Genomic DNA, 8,355 nt, shown 5'->3' on the forward strand with positions numbered 1-8,355 from the left:
CAAAGTGTGATGCTAAAGTTTCAAAAGCCATTTAAGAAGAAAAAGCTAAATGACTAAACTCATGTATGAATTTCTATTTTTAAAGATTGTTGTCAGTTTAAGTAAAAATTCATAATCTGCTTACCACTGTTTTATAAGGTACACCTCTAATGTATAAGGTTAGCAAGCCATTCACATGTATATGTATAAATAAGTAACTGGGGGAAAGGTTAGCAACTTAATGAATTAGGGCTCTATTTATAATTATACTATCAAAGCTAATCACTAAGGAAGAGCTAAATGCTCTGGTGGAAATTCCAAGTCTCATTAACTATGGTGCCAGAAACTTTCATTAAAATAGAGCATCTCATTTAAATGATTAGCTTTGATAATTTAAGCATATTCATGCTTAAATTACAGGTCTAATTTATTAATCTGTTGATCACTGTGTCTGTTATATGCATTAGATGGTGTATTAGATACCACACAGTGACGATCTGAGAAGACACTTCTGCGAGGACAGCAATACTACCTGGTCATGCAACATAAATCATGACCTATCATCATCCATCCACCTTTCAAGTCAGAACAGGCAGACTACGTTGATCAGCCAAGAATATAATCTTCAAGCTACATCTGTACAATAGTAACCTTGCTCCACAGAAGGAGGCTCGGCGGGGCACAGGGAGGATATGCTTAGACAGCAGTACTGAAACCACCGAGCATTGAAGGACAAGTGCTTCCTGAAAATAGTTTTGAAAACTAACCTCAAAACTAGCCGTTTGGAAGAAAAAATGAAAATAAACAGATGGGTTAAAAAGTGCCTTTGTTCAAAAGCCAACACATAAGACAGAACTGTTTCAAAGCAGATACCTCACAGAGGCTTACTCGTCATCTCTAAGATGGCGTAAGTAAATGCTGATTTATAGGAAGCTGATCAGAATGAGTGACTTACAAGAATTCCGTTTTTGTTAGAAGGCCATTACAACAATACCACCGCCGCAGCACAAAAATGTGCAGCTCCAAATGTTTATTTGGAGACTTTTACAATGACACTTTTAAAAGGAATTTTCCATTTATTACTAGTGAGGACTTTTAATCAAACTATTATTTCACGGCAAAGTACCTCTTAAATGGCAAAAGCTTTGTTCTGCACCAGTGTTCTGCACTGCTGGCTCCACGTTAAACAAAAGTTTTTTAACGTGATAAAACTATCTCCACTTAAGCAGAATGAGGATTTATCTCTCAAGATAAAATAACTGGGAAGTATAATGGGGGGAAAAAAAAGGTCCTGTTCATAAGCAAAAAGCAAGGGAAAAAATCAACCTAAGCATAAATTTAACCAGAAATGAAAACACTACAGAATTTTACAGAGGAGCAACTCAGAAAAGAGAGAAGGAAGGAAGAGAAGGAAAAACAATTAAAATATCGAAGACGCTGTACAGTTCCTAACGAGAGGTTTGAAATATGTGTGAAGACAAAATTTCGCCCAATGTAAGCTCTCCACTTGATGTAACTGAAATTAAAACCTAAGACAGGTCTTTGTTCCTGCTCTGGGGAGAGGAGTCCACACAGGTATATTCTAAACTTCTAGTAGAAAAACCAGAGAATAACCTCTTCTCCCCGGCACTCCCCAAACCGAAACTGGAAGAAAAAAACCAAAGTAATAAGGGAGACGTCACACTATCAAATGAGAATACCAGAAAGCCTCAAAAATTAAAACGGTGTTAATTCTGGCACAGAAACATATAGACAGATGAGGAGAAAAATAGAAAGTCCAGAAACAGATTGCAGTATATACTGAACTGCATCTTACTCAGAGATTAGATTCTAAAGTTATCATGCAAAATGCAAAACCTCACTCAGATCAAAATTACCCCTGAAAAAAATCCCAAATCATGCCAAAATTACTAGAAACTGAATCCCTGGAAGTTCAGAAGCCAAGAGGTAACTTCTGTTATAGCTGCTCCTTGCATTTCATCTCCCCCACCCCCTAACAGCAGTGAGTTGAAACACAAATGTGATACAGTGGTATTATAAAGAATTTAGTATTTATTTGACAAGAAAACTACTGTTCTATCTAGTGAATATGCAATCATTTAATAAAGAGTATGAAAACAACTGGCTAAATATTTGGAGAAAATTAAATCATAACCTCAAGCTTACACTGAAATGTGAAATCAAATTGGAGCAATTTATCTATCTATTTCCAATGAGGAAACGGTCTGTAACCTGGTCCAGGTAAGGAAGGCACCTCTGCTCTTTGTTCTCCTTATCTCATCACATCAGTAAAGAACTAGAAGTGGGAGAGGGTGCAGGCACTACAACCAAACCACAGAGCCCTAGCTTCATCCAAGCAGCTGAGGGCCAGGGCTTTTGCTGCATTTGAGGTAGGTAAGGAAAATCCATGGACTGATGCCTTAAGCATCTAAATGAGAAGACTCTAAAAATTTTAAGTAGCAAAAAGTGCCATAGAATAGGATCAAGATCACGTTTAGGGATCTTGACCTGGTAGAAAGAAAGGTTTGATGGGGTGATATAACTGAGCACAGCAATCAGGGAAAAAAAATGGTTTCATGTCTCCAACAAGTAATCCCCCTCCATGACAGCCACATGTTCTCACCTGTGAACGCTGTGAAAAGCTATGTTACTGTAGGTGAACAAAAGTGGCTATCCCAAAATGTCCCTCTGGCTTGAGGATTAATTTAGGCTGATTGTTTTTAAGGCCCCAAAGACTCAGGAAGAACCTCTGACCTTCCCGCTAACTGCCTAAAAGAATGCAGATAGAGGACCTGTTCCAGGAAGGGAGCCGTCACCAGAGATCACTATAGTGCGAACGAAGTGTCTAGACAGGGAGGAACCCAGCAAAGCCTGTTTGTTAATATTCCTCTCTGGGTCCCACTGGCTGCACTGCCGGCAAACCACACACTTGATTTTCCATCTCCAAGCCAACTGCCTTCCTGCACTCTGAACTCCAACCACCACCCCACATCCTTTTGTCTTAGCTGAAGATGGTATTTAAGGTGAGGGCTTTGACCATTTTCGTGAGTTACTCAGTTTTCCTGGGTCTCTCCCATGTACAGATGATATTAAACTTTGTTTGATTTTCTCCTATTAAGCTGTCTCATGTCAATTTAATTCTCAGACCAGCCAGAAGAACCTAGAAGGGCAGAGGAAATTTCTTCCTCCGCGACATTACAGGAGCTATCCTGGTATAGTGAAATGAGGAATAATTTCTCTAACTTCCACATTTTCCATGCTGACCAGGTATATCATTTGTCAAAAGAAAATCAAAATTGTTATTAAAAAAGAGAAAACTAATGAAACACAACATGAAAACCATCTGTTCAAGTTAACTGTTAAGCTAATGTCTAGATGTTTTCATCCAACATAAGCTTCAACTACCAAGGTTTCTAGCAATGAAAGAATTAACAGTAGGTAGGTAAATAACACATTTTTCTGTATTGTTAATGTTAAGGAAATTATTTTAAAAGGTTGGAAATAAACAGCAAACATATAAGCCATTCATTCTGTGAGATGATTCATGCAAAATCGTTTTGTATAACAATTAACAGACAGAAGTTATCCTAATGTACTGAAAACGTCAAATCCTGCAAATGTGGTAAAAATGATATTTTCCTCGTCCAGGTATTTTCTTCAGTGTTGCAAGTCAGTCATCATTTGTGAATCTCATGCATCAAAATAAAGGTGACCAAATGTTTTTGCAAAAGTAATTGCACTCTAAGAACCCACTGACAATTGAAGGTACTTATTCATGTACTCACAGCTAAACAGTAATAACAAATGTTAAGAGCTCGAAGGTACAGAGAACTTAAATCCCAAAACTAAGAAACATTTAAATAGATCAATGATTAGAAGTACACTATTCAGTATCCAACATTATTTAGCAAAGTACAAAACTTTATAAAACCTTATAAAAACTGTGGCATGTTATTTCCCCCAAACATTATGAACTCACTCTACTGGTTAGATCAAAATATCACAAGGGTTATCAGTAAAAATGGTGGAACGAGGAACTCCATCAAAGCAATGAAAAAACTGACAAAACCCGTCACAATCAACTTTCTTGGAATTTAGGAAACTAAAGCTTGCAGCAACCAGGGGAGCACTTAATCAAGAGAAACCAGAAAATTTCAGTAAGAAGAGCAAGATTTGCAGTATTTTCATTTACCACAGGCCCATGCCCCTGCTTCTCCAGCTGAGTGGTAGCCTTGAAAATAAGACCCTGCGTTTCCAGCACTACTATCAGAGCAGGAGGGGCCTCGCTGTCAAAGAGCTGTAATTATTTGTTTTCACCTGTCTGGTACAAAACAACACTTGACTCTTATCTAACTCAGAACTCAACCAGCGCTGAAGGGGCCACACTGAAAATATCTACAAGGCCGATGTTTTAGTTGCTGCTGCCTGAAGCAATGGATAGCAGTTGGACCAAACAACGGACTAACAAAAAGCTTTGGAGGAAAGCCTGGGTTATAAGATACTTTAGGGAATAAAGACTTTGAATAGCTCCGACCTGTTCCTCCCTGGGAATCTAGAAGACCACACACATGCTGTGCACGTGCTCAGGAAAGGCCGGAAAAGTTCTCACCTCTCGCTGATCTGGAGGCTGGAGAAGCAGGAAGTTAAAGCTAAAGCAGAGGTGTAAACTGCCTGGCTGAGTATGGAAGGTGTGCGCAAACACACATACACACAGATGCCTCTGCAAAAACTGGGCAATGTTTTTGGAATGGGGTGGTTAAGGAAATCTCTGGGCAATGACTAGTTGATCATTAAACCCATGGAAGAAAAACTTCAGAGGCCACACACAACAAATAATGACTTTAAAAAATTAGTTCAAAATTGAAAAATTAACTTAAAAATTTGAAAAATTATTTCAGAAAAATCACTAAACAAACAAATGACAACAAAATCAAAAGGCAAAAGGATGCGACAAGACATTCCATGCAAACGGTAACCAAAAGAGAGCTGGGGTGGCTATACAAATATCAGAAAAAAACATACTTGAAGACAAAAATTATTATGAGAGAGAAAGGATATCATATAACGATAAAAGGTAGACAAGGAGACGTAACAATTATAAACATATGTAAACCTAAGGACAGAACCCCAAAATACACGAAGCATAAACTGACAGAATTAAAAGGAGAACTTACACAATTCAACAATAATATTTGGAGACTTCAACATCCTACTTTTGATAATGGATATAAAACCTAGACAGCAGACCCAAAGGAAAGAGAAAATTTGAACAATATAAACCAAATAGACCTAACATATCTATAGAACATGCCACCCAACGAGAGCAAGATATACATTCTTCCCCAGTGTACCTGAAACATCCTCCAGGATAGGCCATACAACAGGTCTCAATACATTTTAAAAGGTTAGAATTATACGAAGTAAGTTCTCCAACCACATGGAGTGAAATGAGAAATCACAGAAGGAAATTTGGAAAAGTCACGCCGGAAACGCTTGTCTTCCTCTAATTTTGCCAAAAATGTACCCTAAACATTATACTAGCAGTTCTGGCCGGGCAATTAGGCAAGAAAAAGAAATAAAAGACACCTAGATTGGAAGGAGAGAACAAGACGATACTTGCAGATGACACTGTCTTCTACATAAAACATCCTAAGGTATAATTCACACACAAATCTACTAGAGCTAATAAAGAGTTCTGCAAGTTTGCAAATATACAGTCAATTGCACTTCTAAACACTAGCAGTGAACAATCCAAAAAATGAAACTAAGAAAACAATTCCATGTACAATAGCACAAAAAATAACACGATACTTTGGAATAAATTTAACAAAAGAAGTGTAAGACTTATAATTGGAAAACTACAAAATACTGTTGAAAGAAATTTTAAAAGACCTAAATAAATGGAAAGGTACCATGTTCAGGTACCAGAAGACTTTACATTGTTAAGATGGCAATACTTCCCAAGTTAATCTACAAATTTAATGCAATCCCTTTTAAAATCCCAGCTAGCTTTGTTTTTGCAGAAACCGACAAACTAACCCTAAATTCCATATGGTAATTCAAGGGACCCCGAATAGCCAAAACAATCTTGAAACAGAAAAAGTACCAAAAGTACCAAAGACTCATACCTCCAAATACAGAACTCACTACAAAGCTACAGTATACAAGCCAGCGTGGTATTGCATAAGGACATATATAGATCAATGAAGAGAATTTAGAGTCCAGAAATAAACCCATAGGTCTGTGGTCAGTTGATTTTTGACAAGGTTGCCAAGACCATAAAATGGAGAAAGAATGGTCTTTTCAATAAACAGTGCAAAGAAAACTGAACAACCACATGCAAAATAATGAATTAGACACATACCTCATAAAATGTACAAAAGTTAACTCAAAATGGATCAAAGAATTAAATATAAGAACTAAAACTAGGAAAGGTAGATGCAAATCTTTGTGATCTTGGATTAGACAACAGTTTCTTAGACATGGCACCAGAAGCAGAATGACCAAAGAGAAAACAGATAAATTGGACCTTATCTAAATTAAAAACTTTTGTGCATCAAAGGATACTCTCAAGAGGGGGATAAGACAGTCCACAAAATGAGAGAAAATATTGCAAATTATATGTGATAAGAATGAGCCAATCAATGATGAGCCAATCAATGAATACTGGAACAATTTGAACAAATTACCTCCAAATAAGGTATAGAGGCTTCCCTATGAAACTTGACTTTTTAATCAGCATCTGTAGCAGAAAATTTGCAAAACATGAATAAATTATTTCTAAAGCCTTTAGAAATCATTAAGGAACAGCCAAAATGAAGCTAATGTCAAAAAAATATTTTTCATATCTCAAAATTCAAAATGTTTACCCTGCTTTAAGAAGACATCTGTGATTGATAATGACCACACGAGCTTTACACATTCTTACTTTTAATCACCGTAAGCTTAACAGGAACAGCTAGACAACATTTTTATAGTCCACACCGAATGTACCGTTTTTGAAATTTTATAACCTAGAATTACTAAGATTTTTATATCAGTGAAGGTCCATAAAGATGCTCTTTGGCAATACCAAAGTATAATTCAGTTTACCCTAAACCGCTTAGTTTAGCAGAGTCAATTCTACGTTGAAGACCGCAGATTCTGATATTTGGGAATCAGTGTCACTGTGTATTAACTGCCCCAGTCTAAGAAAGCACCAGGATGAACGACAGGAGAAAGAGCACAGCCCTTGCAACTGACCACTGGCTGAGAAAACCAACATCTATGGAAAACCTGAATGAACAAATTTGTAATTAACAAATTTAATGGAAGTAAAAAGATGAGCCACTAAAAACCATTTCCCCAGATCAGACAGGACGAAGCTTCTTGAACGAATAGCCTCCTCAAGTCAGTCAGATGTTAAGTGTTCTAAAACAGCAATAAAAGGCTTCATGTTGTAACAATGACCATTCTACAAAGCCTGAAGTAGCATAATAAAAAGGGGAAAATTAAAATAAGTTCCAAGAACAGCCTCAGGTAAATCAATGAAATTAGAACACTCCCTCATCCCATCACATACAAAAATATACTCAAAATGGTTTAAAGACCTAAATATAAGACATGGCACCAAACAACTCCTAGAAGAGAACACAGCCAAACATTTTTGGATATAAACCATAGCAGTATATTCTCAGACCAATCTCTCAACGCAAAAGGAATAAAAGCAAAAATAAACAAGTCGGACCTAATCAAACTTAAAAGCTTTTGCACAGCAAAGGAAACCACCAACAAAACGAAAAGACAACCTAAGGAATGGAAAAAAAAACATTTGCAAACGACCTGACCAACAAGGGGTTAATTTCCAAAATACACAAATGGCTCATACAACTCAGTATCAAGAAAACAAACAACCCAGTCAGAAAATGGGCAGAAGACCTAAATAGACACTTCTCTAAAGAAGATATACGGATGGCCAAAAAGCACATGAAAAGATGCTCAACATTGCTAATTATTAGAGAAATGCAAATCAAACCCACAGTGAGGTATCCCCTCACACTGGCCAGATTGGCCATCATCAAAAAGTCTACAAATAATAAGTATGCTGGAGAGGGTGTGGAGATACAGTTACCCTCCCACACTGTTTGTGGGAATGTAAGTTGGTGCAGCCACTGTGGAAAACAGTATGGAGGTTCTTTAAGAAACTAAAAATAGAGCTACCATATGATTTAGCAATTTCACTCCTGGGCATATATCCAGAAAAGATAAATACTCTAATTTGAAAAGATACATGCACCCCCAGTGTCCACAGCAGCATTGTTTACAATAGCCAAGACACGGAAACAACCTAAGTGTCCATCAACAGATGAATGGATAAAGAAGATGGGGTATATATAT

The 8,355-nt window shown here is 37.1% G+C and overlaps 1 protein-coding gene across 1 annotated transcript in view; it reads right to left on the reverse strand.

Moving 5' to 3' along the window:
• The window catches only part of HELZ (helicase with zinc finger), a 149,966-nt gene that overhangs the window by 18,484 nt on the left and 123,127 nt on the right, over positions 1 to 8,355 (reverse strand). The gene's annotated exons all lie outside the window — the stretch shown is intronic.

Source organism: Lipotes vexillifer, unplaced genomic scaffold (assembly GCF_000442215.2).
Source record: "Lipotes vexillifer unplaced genomic scaffold, Lipotes_vexillifer_v1.1 scaffold664, whole genome shotgun sequence".
Taxonomy (NCBI): domain Eukaryota; kingdom Metazoa; phylum Chordata; class Mammalia; order Artiodactyla; family Lipotidae; genus Lipotes; species Lipotes vexillifer.